A 27,577-nucleotide genomic window follows, 5' to 3' on the forward strand; every position below is an offset into this window, starting at 1 on the left:
GGCGGGGGGAAGGGGGTTTAAGTTTTGGGTTTATTTGTCATTACCCTACTCTGATTTGATTGGCAATAATTTAAACTAATTTTCCCAAAGTCAAGTCTGTTTTGCCCATGACTGTAACTGCTAAGCAATCTCCCTGTCCTTACTTCGACCACTGTATTTTCTCTCCCCTGCCCAGCTGAGGAGGGCAGTGACAGAGCCGCTTTGGTGGGCACCGAGTGTCCAGCCAGGGTCAGCCCACCAGAATTGTAAACGTGATACTTTGGGTCTTTTACAGCAGCTTGGCTGGCACGAGCTCAAAGGTAAGCAGGGAAGTTACTGGTGACGTCCCAGTGTGGGAACTTACTGGCATGAGTACTGCTGACAGCACGAAGCAGAACGGCTTAAACCCACTGGAAATTCACTTGGCATCCAAAGGCTTCTCTTAGTCAAGCCACTAATATTCCAGAGGGGTTTTCCCATCGTCCAAGGACCAGGTGTGTGCTTTGTGTCCTGGGCTCAAATCCTTATGCCTGGCCGTATTCTTGCATCATGCAAGAAGAAGAAATTAAAGCCATTACAATGAGACCATGAATTAAGGAATTCCTCAACAAAGAAAGACTAATCTGCTGGATGTATGACTACTGCATAGATATGAATCTAACACAGTACTTTGATTCATCTTAAAAAAAGAAAAAGTGCTGTAGTCTCTCCACTCAAAGATGCAGAAAGAAGTCTTAAATATAGGCAGAAAAAACCCCCACCAACGCAAAAAGCACAACCAAACCAGAAAAACACAATACATCTCCAGTTTCTCCTTCCTGCAAAATTTCTCTGTTGCTGTAATGTGGGAAAGTTGCTTTGTGAAAAGCTTTTGTTCTCCTCTGATAGTAAATGCCTTTATTAAAGGTGAGCAGGTAGCTAGGAGTTTCCCATCAGTTATTTAGAAAGCTTATAACCATGCCTATCCATTGCATCACTGATACTCCTATATTATGCCAAAACCTGAACTTTTTCAAGTCCATTCCTACCTTTGCTAGCATTTATTTACTAGTTTTCAAAATTTATCTTGTTTCTAGTCAGGTTATGACAGCAGCTTTTAGTTCATCAAACATCTTTAAGCTTTCTGCCATGTGGATCCTTATTCTTCAGGGGAGCTCTTTGTAAAACACCACAAAGCCATCCCATGGTTCTTTAGATGCCCCCCAAAAACTCACACATCTCATGCCAATGAACAATTTGGCTATACCTCCTCTCTGCTGTGATTCTGACACCGCGTAAGAGGTTAAGATTTTCTGGCATCCGTTTTATCACTTGCCTGAGAGTGTAAGGCCTATGGGAAGGACTGCATTTTCACTCTGTCTTTGCACACCACCTGGCACGAGGTGGTTCTTGTCCAGAAGAAACAGCAGGAGACAGCTGCAGCTTGCAGCCTGAATGACTACAGCCAGCTCCAGAGACAGTGTTGCAACTATCCACTGTGAGTGATTTCCCTCATCAAAAAATCTAGCATGCTGACTCTAAGTCCTTCTCTCAGTGCTTGGCCCAAGAAACAATGTTAGATTTAATAGATGATTATAGATCTTATATATAGAACTTAATTCTTATCTGTAATAGCTGAACTTGTTTAATATCCAAGCTTCAATAGCGGGAGGATCATAACGTATTCACATGTGACATTAAGTGTTCAGCTATTCAACCTCAATTGATGGAAACACAACAAAAGCAGAACCTCAGCGTTTTAAGGGTTGGCGGTGTTTTGCCCCTCGCTGTCTTTACAGTATGTTTCATCTTATATCTTTAAGCTTTATAGATTCACAAGCATTATGCAAAACATCATGAGGATAATCGGCATGATGGGGGTTCAGTATTTAATGAAAGTAACTTTCTTAATTATAGCATTTAAGATAATCTTATTGTCAAGTGGAATACAGATTTGCTGTTTTGTGACTTGGCATCCATGGTTGGATTTAGGAAATATCTAGCACCCCCTGCTTTTACAATGAAGATCATTTCCCACATTTTCAGGTAGCTGTATACATGTTACATACTTTGTTTGGGAGCTTTCCAAAACCAGGACTGAATAGCAAACAAATCAAAGACATTTATGAACACCTTAGTGGAAAATATTTTAACATATTGTAAATGAATGTGGGCTGAAGGTCAGATTTAGTATCTCACTGCAAGATATTTTAAACTTTGAGCATATAAAATTCTCCAGTTTTTGTAGTTTCCTCCTCCTAAAAAGTAAGTCTCATGATGAAAGCAGCCCCACTGCTAGACTACTTGAAGCAGACACTGACTGCAGGTAATTAGATTTCACACATTTCATATTTTCAGTTATTTCATTTATACTATAATCAATGTTTTTCACATTTAGGGAACACTGTATTGGACTAGAGGTTTCTATCATGCAAGAGAAACCAGCAAAAAAAGAGAATAAAAGCCACGATTAACAAAATCGTGTTTGCAAATCCTGTTTGCATACCGAGATGTACTACACCTCAACAACAGCAAAAAGTAATTGTACCCAGATACACACACATTTCAAGACTGAAAAAAACCCAAATGTAATTGCTGTGTTTAATGTTTGTATCTTTTGTGTATATTTTAACCATATTTGCAATTTGCAAAGCTATTTGCCTGATGGCATTATTATAAATCTATGAAATCCATCCTTTGAACAGATGGTGCTATAAAACACAATTGTATCTGGGAAGAGGTGTTTGAAGACATGGTATATGTGTAGGCATACATGTGATGACACCTAGAAGACCACAAAAGCTATGTAAAATAGATAAGCACACCAACTGGGAGGCCCAGTTTCCCAGGATGGCTGATAGGTATGTCTTTTTCATAATATCAAATGCCATCTTTGCAATGCTTGTAAAATAATATCCATTGGGTACAGGAATAAAGATCTCCACTGGTACCTCAGCACTATCTTTTTCCTGAAAGCTCTGTATTCCCTATGGAAGATCTGTTTCAGCAAGGAAGAGATAAACAATGTGTCATGTTACTTATTTTCTCTGCATTTTCAGGGGATTTTTTTTTTTTTTTTTTTATGGAACAATCTGTTACTGGTATAAGAATCTAACAAAAGTTTAAACATTTCTTTTCATCATAACAGTAGCAGTAACAATATTTATTTAGTAAGTCTTTGAGGCTATTTCTTTCATGAAAATATGCAGCAGAAGTGATAAAAAGCCAATAATATATTATTTGATTTGATGTGTATAAGAAGCTGGCTCCAAGTACTGAAATTCATACAACATGTTGGCATAGCTCAAGGAGAGCAAATTTGCAATGAATGATGATAATTTGCACTGAAAGAAATTAGTGCCTATTTTGATTAGGAATTAGCCTTCTGTTCAAATTTCAGCAGAGTAATGCATTCATTTCTAGTTAGAGCATTAGCTGGGTTGAAAGGGTGAGAGAAAAGCTGGTGGACAAAGGGAAAATTAAAAGTAAAAAGATTAAAGAGCTATTTCTCTAGTTCAGTAATAAGGTAACTTACTGAGTTCAAACAAAGAAAACACCACCAGCGTGTTACACTGAAACGTACATTTAACGTGGTACCCAATATTTGCCAAAGTAGGAACTCCTGTTGTTCAGGTTTTAGGAGGACATTGTTCACCTTGCATCTTTGCACCTAATCACACCCAAATTGCTCAGTTTTGAAGGCAGGTAGAAATGTTACTGTACCATGCTGTGACAACGTACAGCAGTTGAGGATATGGTATGCACTTCATAATTACATACATACAAATATTGCACAGCTCAGATTTTTGCTTCCTTCACTTTAGCCCTGGTCTGGAAAAACAGTTCATCAATTACCTTAAAGCAATTCATGTCAAACCTACAAAAGCAGGTTTCAGAGCTACTGAATTCTTCAGCTGCCCTGCTAGAGTTCCTACCAGGGTGCCACACTAGCCAGGGTTACAATTCTTGCAACTTCTAGCCAGGAAAAACACATTTCCAGAAAGAACTGGCTAGAGATCCAGCTTTAGTACTGAAAAATACAGCAGAGAACAAATGAATTCTGAGCAGTCTCTGCTCAGTGAAAATCAAAGCACTGACTGTGATGAAGTGGAACCTGGAAGGGTCTGCCATTCAAGTGTGCAAGCTCTTTGAGGAGTTAATCTATGAGATAAGCTTAAAAAATGCCAGTATTTCTGTTGTGGTGCCAGCTGTCAGGGCTCTGACAGTTTACCTCGGCACTGAATCTTCAGAACAAAGGAACTAGGTCATGAAACAGAAAATTTAAGCATATTCCCCATGAAACTCACCTTAAAAGACAAGTATTCAGGTTACTGAGTCAAGGACTGAAAAGTCAGAAAATGACAAATTTAGGGCTGTATGTTCAACTTTAACTCTCCCTCTTTGTAGACATGCAATGTTGAACTACTAATTATATGACTGCAGAAATAATTGTATGTAAAGACCATACTTCAGCTGATGGCAAAAAGGAATGCTGTTATTTAATTTTTAATGATTAATCAAAACAGGGGTTTAAAATATCTCGGTGAGTACAGTGCCTGTCCATCAGTGGTTTTAAGTTATTTATGCTTAACCTTACAATTAAAACCACTCTTTTAAAAACTGAAACTAAAACAACTAAAAATAAAAAAAAATATTTACAAATGTAAAGGAATTAGGATATTTAAGCACAAGTAAAATCTTTTGCACAATGACAATAGCCCCCTGTTTCACTCCCCCCTACCCCCCACCCCCCCAGAAATATATCTAGCATCTACTCTAATGGCTAATTTTTTCCTCAATTAAAATATTGTAAGTTTAGGCTATTGAATGAATCTGGACTTACACATTAAGAAGACCTTAACCTTAATCCAGTGAAAGCAATTCATGATTAGATATAGAATTAATCAGAGATGGAAAGGAGCATCTCAATACCCAGGCCCATTGAAAAAGAAGCACCTGGCTGGCGGCAGCTCGGTACGTATGGAGATGAAACCTTTTCAGCCGAGCTGCAGGTTACACTGCAGCAACACGGGAAGAGCAATGGGTCTGGTATTTCTTGGGCCCACTCGGGCCACAACACAGACAACTTGGCCAAAAGCCATACTAAACCCTTCTAATTCCCCAAGATCTCCAAATTCAATGAAGTCCTCTAGCAACACATTCATTTCTTTACACAGGAGAAAGCAGAAGTCTATAAAGACTTGTTTAAGAAGGGGAAGGATTGGGACTGCGTGGGACAAAGGAGGTAGTTGTCTCTTTTTGAACTTTAGGAACTGAAAGGCATCACCTCCTTGTGTAAACTTCCCCACAGCCCCAGACTTTGCCACCCCTGAGCTCCTTCCCTTAATCTTCTTTCACTGCCTCAGTTTTCCCCCGTCTCCAATCACAGTTCAGCTCATTGGACTCCTCTAGCTCCATTTGTCAGCAGCACCATCTCTATGTCACCTTTTACTCTCTGTATTGCTTTTTCTTACCCCACCCCCCCCCCACCCCCCCACCCGTTGGTAAGACACTGGAAGATGCAGCAGCAGAGGAAGGCGAGTGCTCCCTCTGGGCAGAGCTGAGCTGATGGGTCTTTGCTCTGGTTTTGCTCTCGGACACCAAGAACCAATTCAGAAGAGCCAAGGCAAGGTCGGTGGCTGCCAAGAGGGAGACACACCCTGAGGCTCTCTCTTGCCTACCCAGCTACTAATTTTCCAGAAAGCAAACATCAATTGCTTATAGCCATTCATTCACTCTCATTCAGTGTCAGCTAACCTTCAACTTCCTCATGCCAGACACTCTTCAACGTACAGCTCCCAGTCTGATTAAAGAGCTTATAGTTCAGAGAGAGCAAGTTTTCAAATGCTGATGTCCTCCACAAGAACAGCGCTGCCTCTGGTTCCCTTCTGTCTTCCTGCTCCAGATGGAAAGGAAGGACACAGTTTGTATCTTCCCTTGTATCCCAAAGTTAAGGCAATGTGTTTGCCTTGTCCCACCTTCTACCCAGCCACAAAATGCATGTACTGCACAAAACGCTTCTAAGTTTTGCAGTTACTTCCTGCTATTGGATAAATAATACAATGCTACTATAAATCAAACCTCAGTCTTTAATGAATGGGCCATTTTGTAAGGAGAGACAGTATCTTCTATGAGGCTAACTAATAAAGCTGGGAAAAAACCCACAGAAGCTTTTTGGAATACATCCTTCAAATCATGATTTCTCCAGGTCATGGATTTATGGTTCAAGTCTATTTAAAAACACCGGCAGCGAGTGTATGGTACCATGTACAAGACATGGAGAAATAAGGCAGATTACATCTAATATGTATTTACAAAGCCATTGCTCATAAACTGCTCAGAGAATAAATGCTTCCTAAAGCCATTTTAAACACACTGAAATATGCTCCCTGACAAACACATCCTTTACAACCTCTTCCAAGTCAGAAATGGTTTTCAGTTTAAAAACTGCAGATACTGTTTTTCTAAAGCAGTACAGAAGTGGCATATCCTTCTGCACAAAGTGCTTGCTTAGTGAAGATAATTGAGGATGGAAAATACATTATTTTTCTGTTCTATCCACCATGGCAATTAAAAACAACAATTAATTGTGTCAAGGTACAAAATGATGATTTTAATTACACTGCCAGAGCAACATAAGAGGTTCACATGCAGTGACTGCATCCTTGATTGGTCCAGGATACTACAGAAGAAAAGATAGAAATGCTTCCCCGGGGCAATGTTCCCCAGCTCATTCATGTTGATTTACTTCACAAATAATCTCACTAAGTTATTTTATTGACCTCCATGGTAGCAGGTTTTTTGAAAGTAAACCCAAGATATTTTTCCCTTTTATGGAAGCTTTATTGTTTCATTCTATTTTAAAATACTAATGAGAGAAGTATGTTCCATATACAGCATCATATTTTTAAGGTCTGTCTTGTAATTTAAAATTGGTTATGAAGGTAACAGAAATAATTCTAAAAGAATGAAAAAGTTCATTGTCAACAACATTCACAGTATCATTCAGGGCTCATGAAGTCCAGATTTCTCACTACTGTTGCTATCACACTGAAGCACATTCGGAAAGCAGAACACCAGAAAGACCCTCTTTTCTTTAATTATGCCTTCACCTCTACCATCATTGAAATAGCATGCCCTAAGGCAAAATAGGGAAAAACAGCCAACTCTTTCCTGAAAAGTTCATAAAGCAAACATGATCCATATATCTAAGTGTCTATTCCCCTTGTACCTTCAGGGAGAGAGGAATGTTATTGAAATGATTAAGTTCATTTTACTGTCTAGTGCCTTTGAATGGCATTGTTAAATTGGAAATAGAATATCGCTGCATATATAGGATGTGAAGCCAGGGTCTCTAATCCAGTGCTAGAGGCACATGGAACCATATCCACATACTGCAGAAGATTAATATATTCAAATTTATATTAGACATTTCAAGTTGAAGAGGGTGGTTTCTCACTAATGCAATATCCTAGCTTAAATGTCAAACTTGTCAAAACAAGTTTTCCTGTGGTTTCAGACCTTTTTTTGTTGAACTGTTACAAATATAGAGATTGTCTTAATCCCTCTTGTTTGTATTCAAACACCTGTGCTGGTGCATATTCATAAAGATGTTTCATATCACATCATACATCTTCCAGATGGTTTTTATTAAAGGTCTTTGGGAAGATTTTCCTCTTAGCCCCTTCCCTGTTTCTTCAGAACAGTTAATTAAAATACTTCCACGGTGATGCACAACATGGACCCACTAACTAGTGTCAGTCATTGTGCAAAAAAACGCACCAGTGTGTTGGATAACTGGTTATTGCAATCAGTTTTTTTTTCATGGCAGCCTGTGTTCTTATTGTGAATCAGCAGTACTGCTGAGGCATCAGTTAGTGTGTGGTTTCTAAAACCTTTTAAAATTCATGTTTAAAATGCCAGCTTCAACCACAAAGCACAGCAGTCCCATAATCTACAAAATAAAATTTGGGGCTCAGTTTCCATTTACCTAAACTTCTTCAATAATAAAAATATGTCTGCTGAAGACATCTGTTACAACTCAGTAACATCTAATTTTAATGGCAAATAATAGAGTTCAGCTCCATAAGATTAGAGGTTATGGGCTAGGCCTTTTGGCTGGCTTGGCTTCCCTGTTGAAATGTTCTGCCAGCCAACTTAATATATGCATTAAAAAATCCCAATGACTTGATGATTCCCTCCTCCTCCTAAGCCTCAAAATAAAGCAATTCTGTCGTCTCTTAATGCTTTGCTCCATTGCATTGTTGAGCCTATGGCAGCATCTGTTTGATGGGACTGACAATAATATTATTTCTTTTCACTAAAAATACAGGCTAAATGAAGAGAAATCCAGAGTTAATTATATGGTGGAGGCATATGCTCTGCTGGAGAGGAGGTGGAGTTGCAAAAATCACTGTATTTCAGGGCAGCCCTGCTTGCATTCCTGGATTTCAGATATTGGACTTTGTCAACCTGAAGCTTGAGATTCAGGATTTTTGAGATCACATTCAGTCTTCTAGCACGTGTAAGTCGCAAAACAGTACAAAGCTATTGTAGAGGATGATTTTTGGAAAATAAATATAGCAACATCACCATTCATAACAATCAAACCATCTGTGATTTTTAACCAAAGTTCTGCATTCCTTTTTAATCCAAAACCCTGTGAGAGAGATTTATGATTCTCCTGGGTAACATATATATTAGTGAAGTAACCAGATTTGAAATGCCTGTGGAAATCATGAGCAGAAAAAGGATACTGTCACTTCATCTGGCCTCTAACAGAGCACCCAATCCAGCGAGTCACTAAATAGAACTGCTTGCTAGGGCATGCATGAACAAAGCTGCAGAGAGCCGTTCACCAGAGACTCAAATGTTACTAAATAAGTCTCTGTAAAGCCAGCAGAATCTGGGAAGATTGTGCCGTCAAAATCAATCTGCCCCATTTGAAAGCTGAGTAGCAGAAATATCATAAGCTCGGGAAGAAAAACGATCAGACACCCCACAGACTCACTGCTGATGTTGCAGAGGTCTAAATGGCCTGCTGGACATTTTGAGTGAGAGGAAAGCATGGGCCAGGTCACAGTTTGGCTTTCACTGCACCTCTGTGCACAGCTTTCCCTCAGGGCACGCACCTTTATTCTGTCTTTTTTCCCAGCTCAGCAGCTTGCACTCCTTTTCTCTCCATTCTAGGAAGAATTACTGTGATGTGGTTTCTAGACACTATCCATGTACAGACGTGCCTAAGGGGTAGAAGAATTATCAAATCTGCCACTTGTGTGACTCATGCAGAAAAAGAAATTGCAATCCAGGAATGGGAGAGTGCCCTGGAATAACACAGAAGCATAGAATCATTTAGGTTGGAAAAGGTCTTTGAGACCATCATGTCCAACCGTTAACCCAGGACTGCCAAGTCCACCACAAAATCACATCGCCAAGCACTGCACCTACATGGTTTTTAAATACCTCCAAGGATGGTGACCCAACCACCTCCCTGGGCAGCCTGGTCTAATGCTTGATAAACCTTTCCCTGAAGAAATTTTTTCTTAATACCCGATCTAAACCTCCCCTGGTGTAACTTGATGTTTTTTCCTCTTGTCCAGTCCCTTGTTACCTGGAGAAGAGACTGACCTCTCCTGTCTACAGCCCCTGTCAGGCAGCTGCAGAGAGCAATAAGGTCCCCCCTGAGCCTGCTCCTCTCCAGGCTGAGCACCCCCAGTTCCCTCAGCCGCTCCCCATCAGCCTTGTGCTCCAGACCTCTCCCCAGCTTCATTGCCCATCTCTAGACACACTCCAGCACCTCTGTGTCCCTCTTGAAGCGAGTGGCCTAAAATGAACACAGCATTCATCACAGACCATGTCCCCAGCTACTGTCAGGCTTCCCTCAGATATCACTCACAAGTAGCATTTTAAGATGCTACAGTCCTGGTTCCTCACTATATCACTTCTAGTACAATCATTTACTTCTCTATAAATTGAGTGAAAACCAGTTGGCATGTATTTTTATTTAATTTCAGTAGTACTTTATGAACAAATCTGTAATATAAAGTTTGGAAGTGAGCAACCAACTTTTGAACCAAAACCATCCTCACTTTTAAAAGGGTTAAAGATTTTGGACAAGGCACTTGCACCTTTCATTCAAGCTTAGGTCCATAAAACAATCATACACTTCTCCAGAGCCTTTTACTCCTTCCTGCCTTCTCCTCTGCGTTAGGACAGGGGGTGGCCACGGACACCTGTGTTCACCATGCTGACACAGCTGACTGCGTGACCACAGGCACGAGGGAGGCGCAACCAAGAAGCAAAGGATTCACGGGAGCAGCATTTTAGAGGCTCTGTGGATGTAGTTTCAGACCTGCAACTGAGCCAACGGAATGCTCACCTCCATGGAAAGGACACTTACCACCACCTTGCACACACACAGCCATTCTCTGACATTTACCCAGCCACTAGGTACATGAGCTGTTGCTGAGTGAAAGAAACAAATTCACTTTCCCCACCTGCCCCTCTCCCCCCAGGTATGTCCCTCCCTTTCTTTTAGGAACACTTACTGCAAGGTCACCCGAGTGTCACACCATGCTCAAGAGAAACAGCAGGAGTGTGAGCCTGACAGGGGAGAGACGGTTGTGAGGGAAGGGGAAACCCCTTTTCAGAGATGACAAGCAGTTACATCAGCGGAAGCCGTGTCATGGAAACACTTCTCCGGAGAGTGAGGTATGATCCGACAGACTTAGCGGAACGGTCAGGAGGGTAAGCAGTACTTACCGGCTATTCACTTTTCCAAGCGCGTGGCTAGGGAGCAGAAGTGGAGAAAGAGACAAGTGGGAGAAGCTCTGGCAATATCCCTCTCTCTCTAGTCATTAGGAAGAACAGCTGAAAACAGTGTTTGCCAAATGGGCTAAAGTACCTACTCAGCACCCCAGAGTGGGGAGGGTTAAGAGGATACTGAAATCACAGCCACAGCTCATTCTTTCCTCTGTCCAGGGGTTAACCACCCACCTCCCTTTTATTTAGGATGTGTCGCAAGGCAACAGGCTAGTTCTTTATGACTGAAAGATTGTTTTTGCTCATTGGGGCTTCTTTGAATGAATAAATATTAAGTAATCCTATTGTTTTCATCTTCTGTCAGTGCTACACCACATACCGTTTCCACTCTTCCGTTGTCTTTAATGAAGCTCTCTGTGTGCTGGACACACCTGCAGAGCTCTTTAGGAACAGAAGATTGGTCATCATCAAGCAAATCTCTCTTCACCTCTCATGACTCTATTTATGATATACTGATTAATTAATCATCAGAGAGATTAAAGGTCATCTTTATAAAATAAATGGCTTATGGTTGCAGCAAATCATGGCTTTGCGATTTATTGGAAAAGGCTGTAAATTGTCAGTCATGTTATTACACAAATAAATCAGATAGTTACTGCAAATTGATTAACTGATTCCAATTTTTTTAGGAACAAATTGTTGCTCCAACCTATTTTTCTCTCTTCTTGGACAAAATGATTGCTTTGTAGTTCAAGTGAATGATTGCCTGTGTGTCCAAGGCCACAGTTAATGCTTTAAGTTGCTCCACACACATTAATGTTTTCTGAGTGTTGTTCATGACAATTTGCTTTCACATGAGCACTGCTCCTCATTTGAAAACACTAAATGGTACAATGGCTGCTTGAGATGTTGAAAATAATATTTCAACAGCATAATCAGCATTATATTTATATATGGAACAAACCTACAATTAATATAGATAGGCTTTTTCAAGTTTCACAATAAAAATAGAGGACTGAGGATAATTTCCTACACTGAAACAATTAAGAGCCTCTCATTATACCTGGCTTGCTGTAAACAGTATTGTGGGGTGAGGAGCAGAAAGAGAATTAATGGAATGTTTTAATAACAGTAAATAAAGTTGGCTAAAATTCAGAACATTCATTGCTGAGATCACGATTAATTTTCTTAGCAAAAATAATTATGTAGAGGTACATGAAATCAGAAATAAAGAGCCGACTAAGCATACTTACTCTTATTCTCAATGCATTTGCACCTTCTGCATGTCTCAAATAAATCCCCCTGGATCACAGCTAGTAGACACATTATTGAACTTACACTGTCAATTGATTGTCCTTTGTTTCATTTCAGTGCCCCGTTGCAGTGACCAGCCTCACTGCACACCTGTGGGATCCCTTCTGGAGATGAATAGGTAAGTTCCTCTCACCAGCTAAACCCCAGGCATGGCATCATGGCTAGATCAGCTCAGGCACTGCTCCAATGGGTGGTATAGATATGTCTGCACCAGCTTTTTCTCTTGCTGTAGAGACCTGTCCTTTGACGCTAACACGTCTTGCATTCTTCTGCATCCTCTTGGCATGCCCTGCGGTGGGCACAACCTGAAGTGCCATGTTTTCAGAACACAAATGCAAAAGCCTGTCATCTCTGGCACATTACAAAGAAGCATCAATTATTAAAATACCTTAAAATAGCTAAAACATCTCAGAACCAGAGAATGCTAGGCATGGCTGGGAGGCTTATGCCTCAAATCACCCCAGAACTGGCAGTGTGCAGGGGGAAGGAAGATGCATTTAGAAAAAATAAAGCATCACACTTGAAGGTCCATTGTGAAAATTATTATGGGTATATGAAAAGTACAGAACAGGCAACTTTTGTGCACTGAATATAGTGCAGGTCAGAGGGGCCTATGGGTGAGACAAAGCAAGCTGTGCGATAGGTGTGAATCTGAGATCTTTCCATGTGCCATCCTCTGAGGCTAGCCAGGTCTCCCTAAAAGATCTTTAAAGGGAAGGACCTGAAAACAAGGAACTTAATGCCAAATTCAAGCAGTTTAGTGGAATAGGAGCAGATGAATAGACTGGTAGGTAATGGCATCCTTACATTTGCAATATATATGGTTTGGGATGTACTTGAGCAGATTAGGCTATTCCAATGGGCACAAAATACACACACACACACAGAGGAAGCTCACAATAAAGCAGTCCCCAAATCTTGGCTTTCTTGGAGGCAGGTCCGTATATAGGCAAATCTAGGAAGCCTTGTATGGTCTTCTTGCCTGTTTCATGCAGAAGTTTGCTTGAATTGTTTATAATGAAGCATGTTATCCTGCCATCAGAAAAAAGTCTGGGTCCTTCAGAGCACAGGCTGATGTCAGTGTCACTGGAGCACATTTCTGGAGCTTCTGTGAGAATGCAGGGAGATCTGTTGCCATTTCCACGAGGAGCAGGAAGAAAGGAACTAAAATTCTTTAAAATAGTGATAGAATAAAAAAAAAACCAAAACCTCAGCAGTTGAAGACAAAGCAGTTCAAGAAGGGAGAGGATCTTGAACAAAGAGAAGGCTGTACAACGGCTGTACAACTGACTGCAAATGTGAAGGAACATATGTCTTATGGATCTTAGCATACCATAAAATACCTGTTCTGAATGTTGCAGGAGCTCCCACTGGTTTGCAAATCTTCAGATAGCACATGCATGCTCAGCATGAACAGGATGCCCTTGTGTTGTTGTGAACCAGTCATCATGTTGCACCCCTCTGTGAGGGTTGGAGCACATTTGGTGTGTACTAGGTGAGGAATTTCCAGCTTAGTTTGCCTTGAAAGGATTCAGGTTTGCGCACAGCAGACTAATCCTGTGAACCAAACTGACGTCTGGGAAGGTAGGGTGATCTGCAATTTGCTTCTAGATAGTTCTGGCCCTATTATAAAGAAAATGTTAACACAATCCCAGCCACTTCTGTTACACCCACATAATGGCTAGCAGAACTGTTTATGCTATCATGAAGCAGCAGCTCTGGCAATGTGGACAACAAACCTGATTAGCAAGTCTGATTCATCCTGGTCCCTCATTAGAGTCTTACCCCTTCCATATACAGTAGCACAATAGCTCCTAAAACATCCACTTTGCCAACATGAATGCAGCTGAAAAGAAGATATTGTTTGGTCTCCTGCACGTTGGAGTTCCTAGTCTCTTGACACTGGAATGGTCCTAGCAGCTATGGGTTGCCGGTCATAAAACAGACAAGCTTGAGGATAAATGTTTTATGGCAAAGATTTAACTGGCACCTGGCAGGTCCTGAAAGAAGAAGCAGAATGATAACTGAAATGTCACATTTTCCCTTCTGAGCTTGCACAAAGCACAGTTCAGGCAAACCAGACACTCTGGGCCAGACAGCTGAAAGGTCTGGTCAGCTCCTGCCTAGGGGGGGAGGGTACCAGGTGCTCTGCATCACCAACTCCTGCTTGGCCTCAGCCCTTCAGCCCTTCATCTTTTTAGGAACTGTTGTTTTCAAGGAGGTACAACAGGGAAGTTGGTGCTGGTTTTTCTGTAATCATGTTGATCAAATGCCCATTATCAAGACTTTAACAGCTCGTAACTGTTAAGGGGGCTAAAGATGCTATATGTTTGTTAACATACTTAAAAAGCACAAGGTGATAGTATTATCCATTGAAAAGAATCCACTAATCCGGTCAGGAGTTCATCTCACAAACACTAATGATACACAAAAGATCTTAAAACATCAGTAATACCTAGTAATTGCATTTAAGAATTTTTTTAAGGTAATTCTTTCACATGTATTGACTCACAGGCATCCTATATTGCAGGTACTTATCTGTGGCACATCAGTCTTATCCCATCAACTAAAAAAATATTTCATTTGTTGGAGCTAGGCTGATGCTTTTGTGATAGACTCCCTCCCACAGATGCCTGCAATGCCAGGCGGTCAGTGTAAGGTTGCTGAATTCAACGGAGCAAGGCTGATTATCACCAGCTGAAAGCCCAGTCCTTTCTATAAGCAAGACCAGTTATTTTGGGTAATTTTTTTTAACTGTATCCTGAATACCTTTGAAAAGTTTGACAAAAGTTTCATGCTTTTTACAATGGGCCCTAAAACATTAAAAACCTCTCTAAATGTTTTAAAGATTTAACAAAGCCACATAATAAAAAAAAATAATCTCTGCAGGTTCATCCATTCCTATTCTGAAGTTCCTTGTGAGCACACTGCTTCATAGAAACTCTTTTCCCAGTGTAACAGAATATCCTTTTAATGGCAAAAAGCTGTATTGTTATTAACTCTTAGACCAATATTTGCCTTAGTTGCATCACAGTGAAGCCCTTGCTATAGAAATCAGCTGGGAGAAAAAAAAAACAACCCATAGGAACTGTTACAAACAGAATATGCCACCTAGCTCACTAATTTTGAAAGATCACAGTTATATTTTCTGATAAATATAGAATGAAGCCTATAATGTACTTTCAAACAGCACCAAGCAGAGCCGTTGAACTTTGCTTTTCAAATATGTCTTTTCTTTTCTTTTCCCTGTTTTGCCCTGAGGTCTCTGAACTTTGGTAGGAATATGAAAGTCCTCAGAATCCCCACTATTTTCTTTCTCTTTCTTCTGTTACTAGTCATCTTCTGGGTTACCACTAAAAAAGCCATGCTGTTGTAAGCCATCTGTAGGTGCTCCACTGAAACATCTTTCAAATGACCAGTAACAGAAGTAAAATGCTGGTACTTAAAGACATACTTCATTAACTTACTGCTGTAAATATTTGAGGTATAAGTAAAAGCAAAACCATAACACACTAGCTTGCTTATATCGCTCAAGTGACTAAAAATCTAGTATACTTGTAAATCCCACTAACAGATCTCACCAGAAAAGGGTATACCTGGATGCACATATTAGAATTTTAAAAATCAAATGCCATTTTGTACAGCTATGATGCTGTGATTTGATAATCTGAGTGAGAGATTTACATAGTTTGGTTTGAAAACTAAGAGGACAGAAGTAAATCTTGAGGCTATTGAAGTCAACAGACAAATTTTCATTGCTTTCCATAATGATAGGATCTGGCACATTGCAAAATCACTGTAGAGAAACACATAATAAAACAAATTTTCAAAAGCTACTCTTCAATTGGCTTCAGACCACTGTATAATGACCCAAAATATTGTTATTCCTTTGTCAAGTAAATGCATATCCTATTATTTTAAAATAAGCTCCAACATATTTTTATTATATTGTGCTACTACCCAAAAGAGTTTGTCAGTTTAAAGAAAAATATTTTCCTCCCTTTTGTACAATGTATTTTAATACTGTGTTAAGCTGTTTAAAAAGACATTATAGCTTTCCTTAGGTTCTCTTCGTGGTGGCATTGCCACCACTGAGTTATTATGTAAATTATCGCAATCTGGTTAGCTCCTTCCATCTCTTTTCTTAACAAAAGGGGTCTGCAAGTGCTAATCAAAATGTTGCAATTTACATATTAATGAAGTTTTCATAATGGCATTTGCTTCATATGCAATATGAATGGTATGGAGACTTCACTTTTCTTTTGCGCAACCACTACATTTTGATTTCCCAAAGTAGCTGGGGTACATTCAAAAACAACCTATAAGCGCATCACAGTATCTCTCTCAATATATATATATATATAAATATTTCTATATGTCTTCATTATCAAAGTGATTCAGTCCAATGTTTGAAGCTTAAACATAGCATCACTTGTGCCTGTGGACTGTCATTATTTACTCACATTCCCTTGAACACTTTTGTTGCAATCATTCTGCAAAATGCTAAAGGCATATTTTTCTGCTGAGACTGCTGAGCACAAATAAGTAGTTAATCATTTGTGTCGTAAAAAAAAAAAAAAAAAAAAAAAAAAAAAGAAAGAAAAAAGAAGGAGAGGGGGATGGAGACAGAGGGAGAGAGATAAAGTGTTAAAAATACCATAATCCACTCCTATGAAAAGTTGAAAAGTAACAAATCGCTATACCAGGTCAAATATCATGTTAAAAAAGCCAGATAGGGAAGCACATTGAGTTTCCATTTTCCATTCTATTTTACACTTTATTGTTATTTTAAAATATGGCAACCACACAGATTGTATTCAGCATTAAAAGTTTAAAGCATTCTAATTAAAGATCCAGAATCAATACAGTGGACTGTATCGATTTCTACTTTCAGTTGAATAGTCAAATGTGAACAAAGTTATGTCCCATAAATGCCTGATGGAAATTGTTACGGAATACCAAACAATGTAGGGTATTCCAAGTGGCGAATTGTCACCCATATTACTCCTGGATCTCCAATTGTTGGGTGTTTTTTTGTGTTTTGGTTTTTTTTGTTTGGGTTTTGGTTTTTTTTTTTTTTAAATAGCTTCCAGTCCCGGGATCTTGTTCAGCTCTTTTCAGTTAGACTGAAGAGTTCTTTAACAAATTTTTGTTCATCACTTAAAAATGGAGATGAGGTTAAATGTCTGTTCGCTAAACTAAACAGATCATGTGGAATCTCTCAAAACAATCCATTTTCTTTAACCATTTTCTTTATTCTTATTTGATTCTTCTCCAGTACTTCAACTATTTTCTTCAGGAGTGGACTCTAAACTTGAGTGTTCCAGAATTGTTTATTCTCATTGATAGAAAATCTATACCCCAGGTTTCTGCTCTAAACAATCCCATTGGCCTTTTTTTGGCCAAAATTTCTATGGGGAGTTCATTTTCAATGGGACAGCCACTGCAAATCAGCTTCCTGAATTCGTAGCTCTGTGAGGCTTTTTTAAGGATGTTCTTGACACTTCACGGTAAAAGATTCTTTGTCATAATAAGACCTAATAGTGGATTATTTACATACTGGATGAAAAATATTTTTAGCTTGTAAAAATATGTATAGATGGCAATCTTTAAGATATTTCAATCTTACAGCATGACACTTTAAAAGTTACTCAGAATTAAGACTCTATCAGAACACAAATTTATGTGTGTTTTAATAAAACAGCTTCAATGTAATTGACAGATTTTCACAGGACTTTACTTTAGTCATCCTCAGCTTGAGCATGAGTTAGTGCTTTATCTGAAAACACTGGCCTGGGAGCTTACAAATAATTTCTCTCCAAATTTTTAGAAACAAAAAATGAGAAATTATATTTTTCTACAGCATTTCACTCCTCTCCACTTACTCATTCAACCCACAGTTTGTCTTTTAGGGTCTAATCCAAAGCCAACAGAGCCAACATTACCCAGGCTCTAATGGAAGGATAGATTTGTGTGGAGCATGTTTTTTATCATTGAGATAGAGACCTAGTAATGATTGTATCTGATGCTTCATAAGGATGTTGAAGACATGTAGGAGTTACCGAATGATATTAAGAAAAGGATAATTTACACTGAATTTCAGGAAAACACTTGAGAACAATATTGATTTAGCTACACAGAATATTCTCAGGGGTGTTGATAAGTGTTTCATTGCTTTGAGTATTTAGAACTAGTGCTAAAGAATAAACACCTTTTCTTTTTTTAGTTCAAAGCATTTGAAACTGGTCATGTTCTTTTCTATTTTCTGTTCTTTTTTTTGAAACTGACATATGATCAATATTTTTAATTGAAATAGCCATTGTTTGAAAAATGATACATTTTGATAACTGTTGCCACCATATTTTCACTAAGTAGATCAGAACTAATCCAGAAGGGTCACACAATGGTCAATCAAAATGTAATATTAATAATTTAATTCTATGGTTTTAAAAGTATATCTTTTGAACCAGAAAATCCAGCCCATATGAAATTGTAGAGCACTTGTACTTAGAACAAAGTTAAGCATTGCTTTGGAGATCATGCCTGCTCGTTGCATCTCCTATCCAGTTCTCAATCTTTTATTCCCTGAAGGGAGGGGCAGGGATGATGTGCAATGCCAGCTATCGTGCCAGTGTCTCATATTGTTGTGCAGAGGAAAGATGGAAAGTCTTTTTGTACCTGTGCTCCTTGCCAAGACATCTTATGATCCAATCAGAGATTGACAACCCTTCTAGCCGTGTGAACTTCTTACATCATACGACTGAGGGCCATTTAACACCCCCACACACACTTCAGAGACTAAAGAGGTGATCGCTGAGAGGAGTTAACTGAAGCACAGCAACTGAAGAAGTTGCACTTGAGCAATTCATAAGCTGCATGCAACTCAAGAGTTGCAAGTTGGCCATCCTGATCTAACTCAGTGCCAGCATCTAAAGCAAGACATAAAATAACCAGTATAAATCTGCACATATACTGCATACAATATCTGAACACAGATAAGGAAGAAAACACTGAAAATACCACTTTGAAACTTGCTTTTTCTCCATAAAACCCGTGGCAGATTCATTCCAACCTTATATAATTTCGATGAGGAATTCTGGCAAGGTGTTAATGTATCCACATTTTACGGTCAGCTTATTTATTTTTAAATTAGGTACAGAAAATTACTTTTCTCAAAAGCTAAAGGTCCTGTTTTAATGAAAAGGATACTCTCCCCTGTAAAGAGAGAAGTTCTGGTGGTTTAGTGGCAGGTGAAAAAAAAGAAGTAGCTTTCCCGGCAACCAGAGGGGACATATATGTATGTATATATCTCAAAATGTAGCACTGCTTGGAAATGGAATATGGTGTGTAATAGTGTTATACTGTTGGAAGAGCCAGCTCACCTTCTGTCAATGCTCCTCTTATTCTTTTCCAAGCAATTCTCAGGTACAGTTGAGGAACTAGGTCCTTCCAGAGCCGTTATTCGTAGGCAACTTGCATGCAGCCAACCTTGGTGTTAGGGATAAGGCATTTTACAAACACAGACTTGGATCATGCTATGGAAATTTGTCTCCATGTCCAGAAACCCTCCCGTTCACACTCAGTTTAGTAGCACAGATATAAGGATACAGTTCTTCCAAGGATGAGAAAGCTGTTGGATACATTGGTTTATTTTCATTAAACTTAGCTTACTCTTTTTTTTCTAAGGTTCATATACCTTTTTAGCAAATCAGGTGCTTTTCTCTATCTGTGATGCAGTCTTGAATCTGTTTTTTCTTTTCATTTTTTATGCATTTGGCGGCTTTTTCAAATATATCTCAATTGGGACAAGGACTTGCACAAATGCTACGAAAAAAAGAATCAACTTTCTAAAGTAGATTTCACTGATTCCATGACAGTGATGGAATTATTCTCAAAACTGAAATCTGTAGTTTTGAGACATATCAATAATCTTTTCCAGTGGTTCTTTATTCTAGAAGACATAGCACACATTCCAAATCCTGAAACAGAAATGACAAACTCACCTTCTGCTGTGAATGACACGGAAACATCAAATACAACAGTGTATAGGTACCTGGAAAACCAAAACATAAAAAGTGTTTTGTGGAGAGTTCTCAATCAAGCATTCCTAAAGAGAATAAATTTACTGATCCATACCATCTCTATTACTTCTCATCCCAGATCAAATGGCCCAACAGAATTCTTTGTACAGATACTTAAAAAGTCATTGCAGATAAAATGATTTCGAAACCAGCAAAACTGCCTTGCAGATTTTCTATTTTCGTACAGATCTGCACTACATTCCGCCTCTCAGAAAACTCCAGCAGAGTTCCTTCTATAACTTCAGTTATCTATCACATCTGATCTGCTTAGAACAGATTTAGCAAAGCAGTGGAAGCAGAGCAGCAAAAGGTTTAAAAGCGTTCCCTGGGAAATATACTCTACAGGGCATCGGCATGAAATTACAGGGGAGGAAGGAACTGGGAGAGAAATGTATTTCTAGGAAGGTGTTGCATCTGTGACATGCCTGGCTGAGGCATGGGAGGGAACAACAAAGAGCCACACTGGGCAGTTGTTACCCAAGAAAGGCTCAAATAATTTAAGAGCTCCATTTTTGTGAGTATTGTAAAGATTAAAAGTAGTGTGGTAGGGAAGTGGTAGAAGTGGAAGGGGAGAGACAGAATAGTGGGGTATGGTGGGGAACCTGGATCCGTAGTGCTGAGAAGAGCCTGGCTGGTAAAAGCAAAAACCCTTGTTAGGAGCTAACGAACCTCTCCAAGCTTAGGAATGACAGGATATTGTGGTACATGTAGCCAGTTCTGCAAAGAGCTGCAAGAGAAGATAACATAAACCTAGAGCACCTATGTTGATGATTTTCCTTATAATTTCCTTTATTCCCCACTAAGTGTGAAAACATAACTAATACCAAATCCACCTCCGGAACAGGAATTTGAAAGTTCCCAATAAACATATTGCTTACTTCTATTACCTATCCTTCTTACTTTATAAAGGTAAATAAGTGATTTGAAACTAGGTGCCATGGTATCAAAATGAGTCCTAGGTTCCTCTCTGCTTTTACTTTTAATGAAAGAAAATGCCACGTTTAAATGAAATGAAGTCTGAAGCCCAGCCAGAAACCTTTTCCTCACTGTATTTTCATTTTATTTAAGAGAAAGGTCTTTCTAGGTATAGCATTCCAGGTACGGCCAGGAACAGAAGGAAGAAAACATATAATTGCCTCTACACTTAGAAACAAGTGACAGATGTCATTGTTCTAGAAAAACTAGGATACTGTATGGACCTGGGGTGAACAGCAATGGTAGTCTATTAATATATGCACCTTGTAAATCAGCAGAACTTGTAATGTTTCCACATTTTTAAAAATTGCTATGTCTAATTTAAGAGCAATGAGGAAATATGAAACAAAATATGATGTTTGGAATTTATGGTAAGGATTTAAAACCACAATTTACCTGGAACCCTAAATGCACAGATTCACTTTAAAGCATTGGTCAGTTCCCCAGTTTTAGCTAGGAGATACAGCCCTCTGACTTAGTTCTACATTTCAAATATATGAGCAAGCAGAGAAGTATTTTGGGTCCATATGTGTGGAGACCAGTTGCTGTTCAAAGCAATCGCTTTCCTCTCTTTTTCTAACACTTACTTTCCAAGTAAAGCTAAAACGTCTATATCAAGTCACCTCACACCAGCTATTAACACAAATTTCTTGCTTTTTTATGGTTATTTGTGTTGGAAACAATTGCCAAGGTGTCCAGACTGCTGGATCACAGGGAAGTTGAGATTTAACCTTGGCAGAAGGCTCTGTGATTGACATTTCCATTGCCAGAGTTGGTCCAAGTCATTTCAAGAGCCAACTAGATTTCATTTTGCCTTATCTGTGGGTTATCATTCTTACAAGAATCATCTCATTCTGGCAGGATCTTGATTTAAAGCTTTAAAAGTCAGCTGGGCTCAAACTGATTTTGCAAGGTCACAGACACTGCAGGTTCACTCTGTAACACGGAATTAGAAGATTGAGTGCCAGTCCTTTCAAGGTCTTAGCAACACTTAGATGTGTCTCACAGTCTCATTCTCAATTAAGGCAATTTTTAAGGCTGTCAGCAGCTCACAATTTTATCTCATTGTTCTCACCTCAATATTTTTAACAGGTTCACAATCCTGACAAAAGTTTGCTTCCCTTCCGTTTGCAAGCTACTTGGAGAACCTTCCTTTGTGTCGTATTTAGATAAGTGCATATTCCAAATTCTCACCCAATCAAATAGAATTTCCCTTTCCAGAAAATGTCTGCTGCCATAATCCACTATCTCACCCATGGGGGTGCATAAGATGGAATGCCCGTTTGCACTACGCTTGCATACAAATGATCAGCCATGTAAAATTGTTACCATGTTTGATTTAATTGCCAATTGTTTTATTAATTAACAACAATTAGTTATTGTCAAATATATTGCTGCTTTTTACACTATACCATTCCCCAGGGAAACAAAATAAGCACTGAACTGCTGGTAATTGCAGGACATAGTTTTAATGGGTTTACTATGAAAACACTATGAGTTAATATGCAGATTTTACCATTCAATATACCCCTTTGGCTAGTCACATTTTTATTAATTTCATTGCAAGAGGGTAGCACATACAAAATCCTAGGCAAGTAGTCATCATACATGTGTGAACTGACTCTGAGATGCAATTCAGAATTGATGCAGACTGCACGCATATGAGCAATAAATATGATTATGGGATCCTGGAGCGCACTTCTTCCAGGTTAGTCTGTCTGAGTCAGATCAATTGTATGGAGCAGTATGTCTAATCAGTCCTGGACATGTGAAATACTCTTAATATGTCATATGTTACATGAGCATCCTCTTCTGTGTTAGAAATCTGAGACAGAAATCAGAGAGCCTTTTACTTAATAGAAATTTTTTTTTGATTCATTTTTCATTTTGAGTATCAGACAGCAAATTTTAATTAGATGCCTCATGCCAACATGCAGCTTTGCATACATGAGGTATGTTATGGGAAGGAATGCCATTCACAGAGGGGAAAAACCCCAGTCCTATCAAATGCTAACTTTTGAGGTAGCAGCTACCAGTTTGGGGTTTTTTAATGTATCAGTTTATCTTTGCCATTGTTAACTTTTACTGCTAGGTGTCTCCTCCTTTACTTGTCCCACTAATTGCTATGTGCAAGATGCTTCTCAGGACCAAAAGAAAAGAAACTGCAAGGAAATGTTTTATGAACATTGTTGGAGAACGTTGAAGGAACAAGACAAAGCTATATAATCCAAATTACCAAAAAGATGCTTTTTAACCAAAGGACCCAACAAGCTACATAAAGTTTTATTTTAATAATGATTGTAAAACAGCACAATAATTACAACTACTTACTATTTGCATTACAGTAATATCAAGAACAGAAAGTTACAAATCCTTCCTCACAGAGCTTTGGTGCCAATCCAGCCATACACTTTAAATCCACAACTTCAGGTAATCTTAATGAATTCAAAATGCAACTCACATGCTTCAGGTTAAATAATGTGTTTAGCAACTTTCCTGGCTCAGGAGTTAAAAACCTACACATCTCTTTTTGAAGTTTAGCAATGGTCAGCTATGAGATGCTTCATCTAATAAGAATTAAAAAAGGAAGTTTCATTTATATTTTTCCTTCAGTCTTTTCCAGTAAGACTAATTTCCATTTAGTTAGAAAATTGTTTCCTCCTAAAAAACGCCCCACAAACATACATGTCAGGGACTTCTACTGAATCATAAATATAACTATCCAGAAAATAGCCACCCAGGAATAGTCCTGTTATTTATTATACACCATAAAGAACATCTTCTTCCCATCACTTTGAATTATCTTTGACGTTGTGCTCTGTACCTTCAGCAGGGCACTACTCTTTGTTTGAAAAGGTCACTGAAACCGAACACGGTGAATGAGCTGAAGTCTGGCCAGTAGCTTGTGTGGCAAACAATAGCATTTCAATCCGTTTCCCCATGGAGATGCCTCTATAGCTTGCTTGTCTTTTCCAGCTCCACTACATGCAGTCAGGGATTCAAGGACTGTTAAACAATAACGCCCCTTTTTTGTCACTTGTGTCTTAAATTTCCTATAGCTATTATTATTTGTCACGCATTTCCTTTTACACATGCAAGCGTGTACTTTAGTCTACTTATGGCAGCTTCAGAAACTGAGGGGAAGAGGGGATATCAAGGCCATATTCACCATTATGAAGATTGCTGAAGACAAAAATGTTACAAACTTCTTGAATGCTAATAAAAAAAAATAGTAATTTTTGGTGTCCTAAGTAAGTCAGATGACATTTTTATGTGTTTCAACCAGTAACAGTTTCTGATCCTATTGCAAACCATTCCCTAAAATTTGCTCTGTTTACAGATCTGCTACCAGTAGTAAACTATGCTAGAATGACAAGTATTATGAATTAGTCACATGGAAGAAGAGGTAGCCCATACTAACAAAACCTGAAGATGCTACTAGGTGGGGTTCAAGCTAGAGACACTACATGGACTACAACTGATTATTATAAGCATTTTCACATATCTCAGACATATTCTCCACTTGCTTTTTCACCAGGTTAAAAAATCCTTTTAGTTTAGTGTGTGTCAGTCAATAATTCATACTCATGACTAAAACACAACTACTTAAGGATTTTAGTAAGAGACTTGACTGATACTCGATGTAATTTGACAGGGTGAGGTACAGTGTCTAACTGGGTCATGAAGCCTCTGTAGGGCAGCTATTTATCATCATTAAAGGATTTTTGTATCCTCAGTGAGCCACATACTGTAGCAAGTAGGAGCGTGTGTGCAAGCACCTGGAGAAAGCTCAGGACATGGAACTAGCAAAGCAAGCAGAACGACAAGCTCCACGGGTAAGCTACTGCTCATTGTAGTTGCCAGTGGCAAAGCCAGGCTCCAACACGAATGAATCACTCCTGCAAGTGAAATCACTGGCTGACTCATCATCCTGTATTTCCAGAATTACCTCAATATTTTGTTTGTGTTTTCCTGAAACATGTTTCTTCCTCAGGCGCAATTGTTGCATGCAAAAGAGCCACAATTCAAATGAAAGGGAACACAATATCTGTTGCACTGAATAAAAGGTAATATATTTATATGAATAACAAATAACACGGTAATAGTCTGTAAGTCTCATTTTCTAGTCACTGTAGTCAATATTTAGAGATGAATCTGACTTCTAACTGAAACAGTAATCCTGCACCAGTCACCGATCTCCGGCATTGCTATGATGGGGGTATCAGTTCTCGACCAAGAAGACTCTGCACCTGTTGAACGCCCATACACTCAGTACTTTACAACCCTGTGAGAAGGCAAAAGTCTTCTAAAACCTCAGCACTGCTCTGCTGTTTGATGCACAGAGAAATCTTCCCCAAGTCCACTGTAAACCACATCATCACACTTTTAGGAAATTTACAGAAGGGGAGGAAAGAAAAGAACTGAAAAAAGGAAATACATCATAAAGCTGATTACAAGCAAAATTTGTCTCAAAATCTGAATTATTTTGACATACTTGTTTGGACACTTCCACTTGGCTGGTCTTAATCTAGAACTGCAGTCCTTCAGTAGCAACCTTTTGCCTGATATTTTCTGGAAAGTCCTGGAGCAATTTGAAAGCCATGAAATCATCGCACAAAAAAGTTGCGCTACCTTGGATGAAAAATAATTGACCTGAAAGCTTCAGTCCCGCTCTCAAAAGTGATGTGTAAGATGTCAAAACCAGAAGCGATGTGTTGCATCAGCATCTAATGCGAGGAGCCAAGCTGTGGCCATGCAGAGCCCCACAGGAGGGGCAGCTCCCCCTGTCCCTGCTGCAGCCAGAGCAGAGGAAGGGGCAAGCCCAAACCATACACTGAGAAGCATCACCTCATGAAACTGTAGGAACAGGCTCAGTCTTCAGAGGAAGAGGATATGAGTATCTTTGCCACCATCACCAAGATAACTCCTTCATGAAATTAATCACTGTCAAGGGTGAAAATGGTTTACATTAAAAAATAAAATTCTGTCAGTTCTTTTTGTATTGAATGCAGACAATACCACATAATAAAAACTGGGGGGAAATGACAATTGAATTAAGAAATACCCAACTCTCATAAATTTATGTTACTTGTCTCTAAAGAAATTAAGTACCACGGCATGCTCCATCAATGACCCTACACATTTTCACAAATATTTTTCTATAATTGATGACACAGACCTATCTCAGACTAACTACATTATGTTTGCAAGTTTGTAGTGCTCTCATCAAGGAACCTGGAAAGTAATTTCCCAAAGATTTCATCTGTTTCTATCTTCAGTTTCTTGAACTCACATAGCTGTTAATTATTTGCATTCTAGTATTTCTTTTTTCTCAAGATACCAGACATTTTCCTTTATGATCAGGTCTACGTCATGAAGAACATGGCACTGAATCATTTAAGAACATAAACTTGTTTTCAACTTCAAGTAATTGTGTGGTCTTTTTGAAAATGCTGGACACATTTATAATTTTAAGTGCGAGGTGTGTTTTACAAGCCGAGGTTCAATTTGTTTCTCTTGGACTATACAAGTAAGCCAGTGGTAGAAGCAGGGAAGGAAGGAAGGACAGAAGGAAAGGAGAACAGAAGGAAGCCTGCTTGCAGCCTAGGCATACAGGTTGGGTTCTGTATGACACGATCGTGCATGTGGTCTCTCACCGAGTGAGTGTAACCAGGTCCTTGCCGCCTCAGATAGCCCACCCAAACTATTTCACAAGTTCCTGGTTCCTACAGAAACCCTAGACGTCCTCCTGCCATTCCCTTTATTCCGTGTAGTACACAGTGTATAACTGCTATTCCCGTTAGGTGGAAACCTGCACCATGGCTGGCTTCACTGGGGCTGTGAAAGCTATCTGCCGGTGTGGAAAGGTTTGTAAAACTGGGGAATTAATTTCCTTCCTGTTCTCTTGCTTTGCTGAGCTATTTTACTATCTCCCCCTGTCTATAATCAGATTTTGGCAATTCAACAAGAATGGGAACAGCGAGGCAGGGAAATGTCAATCAAAAAGACACTTAATTTCACCACTGCTACCAATTCGCTGTGCTCCAACCCTAGCTCATCTCTGCCTCTGCCTCCTTGTCTGTAAAATGGAGCAAAGCTTATTCCCCTGCATCTGTTACCAGCTAGTGCAGAGCTCTGAACATGTTAAATGTAACATTAAGTGTTGATAATTGGTTTAATTAGGAAATATAATCCTTGCCCTGAGCAGCTTGCCATCCCTCATCTCTTCGCAAAATCTGTTATTTTATTAAACTTTTTTCGGTTCCCCAATCTACCTTTTAAGTAGATCACGTTCCCATTTTGTTCTTCGTTTAGTGTAAATACAGCAGCAGAATCCTTTGTTAGATGAAGTACCCTTTACAATTCAACATTCAGTACTGCTAATTATGTTCTTGACTTGCTTATGCTTATTTTTTTGAGATTTCCCAATCCACCCTCACTACTTTTTGTATATATTTTTAAAGAAGCCTTCTGTTTATAATTATTTT

At 39.0% G+C, this 27,577-nt stretch overlaps 1 long non-coding RNA gene across 4 annotated transcripts in view; it reads right to left on the bottom strand.

The window, feature by feature from the left end:
- Window positions 1–27,577, bottom strand: part of LOC308058566 — a 60,292-nt gene continuing 32,715 nt past the window's right edge. For 2 of the 4 annotated variants that reach the window (XR_013925886.1, XR_013925887.1), the window contains exon 3: window positions 1–26,033. This is a non-coding gene — a long non-coding RNA (uncharacterized lncRNA). The remainder of the gene's footprint in view (window positions 26,034–27,577) is intronic. The other 2 variants (XR_013925888.1, XR_013925889.1) reach the window with 2 other exon arrangements.

This window comes from Falco punctatus, assembly GCF_963210335.1.
Source record: "Falco punctatus genome assembly, chromosome: 2".
Classification (NCBI taxonomy): domain Eukaryota; kingdom Metazoa; phylum Chordata; class Aves; order Falconiformes; family Falconidae; genus Falco; species Falco punctatus.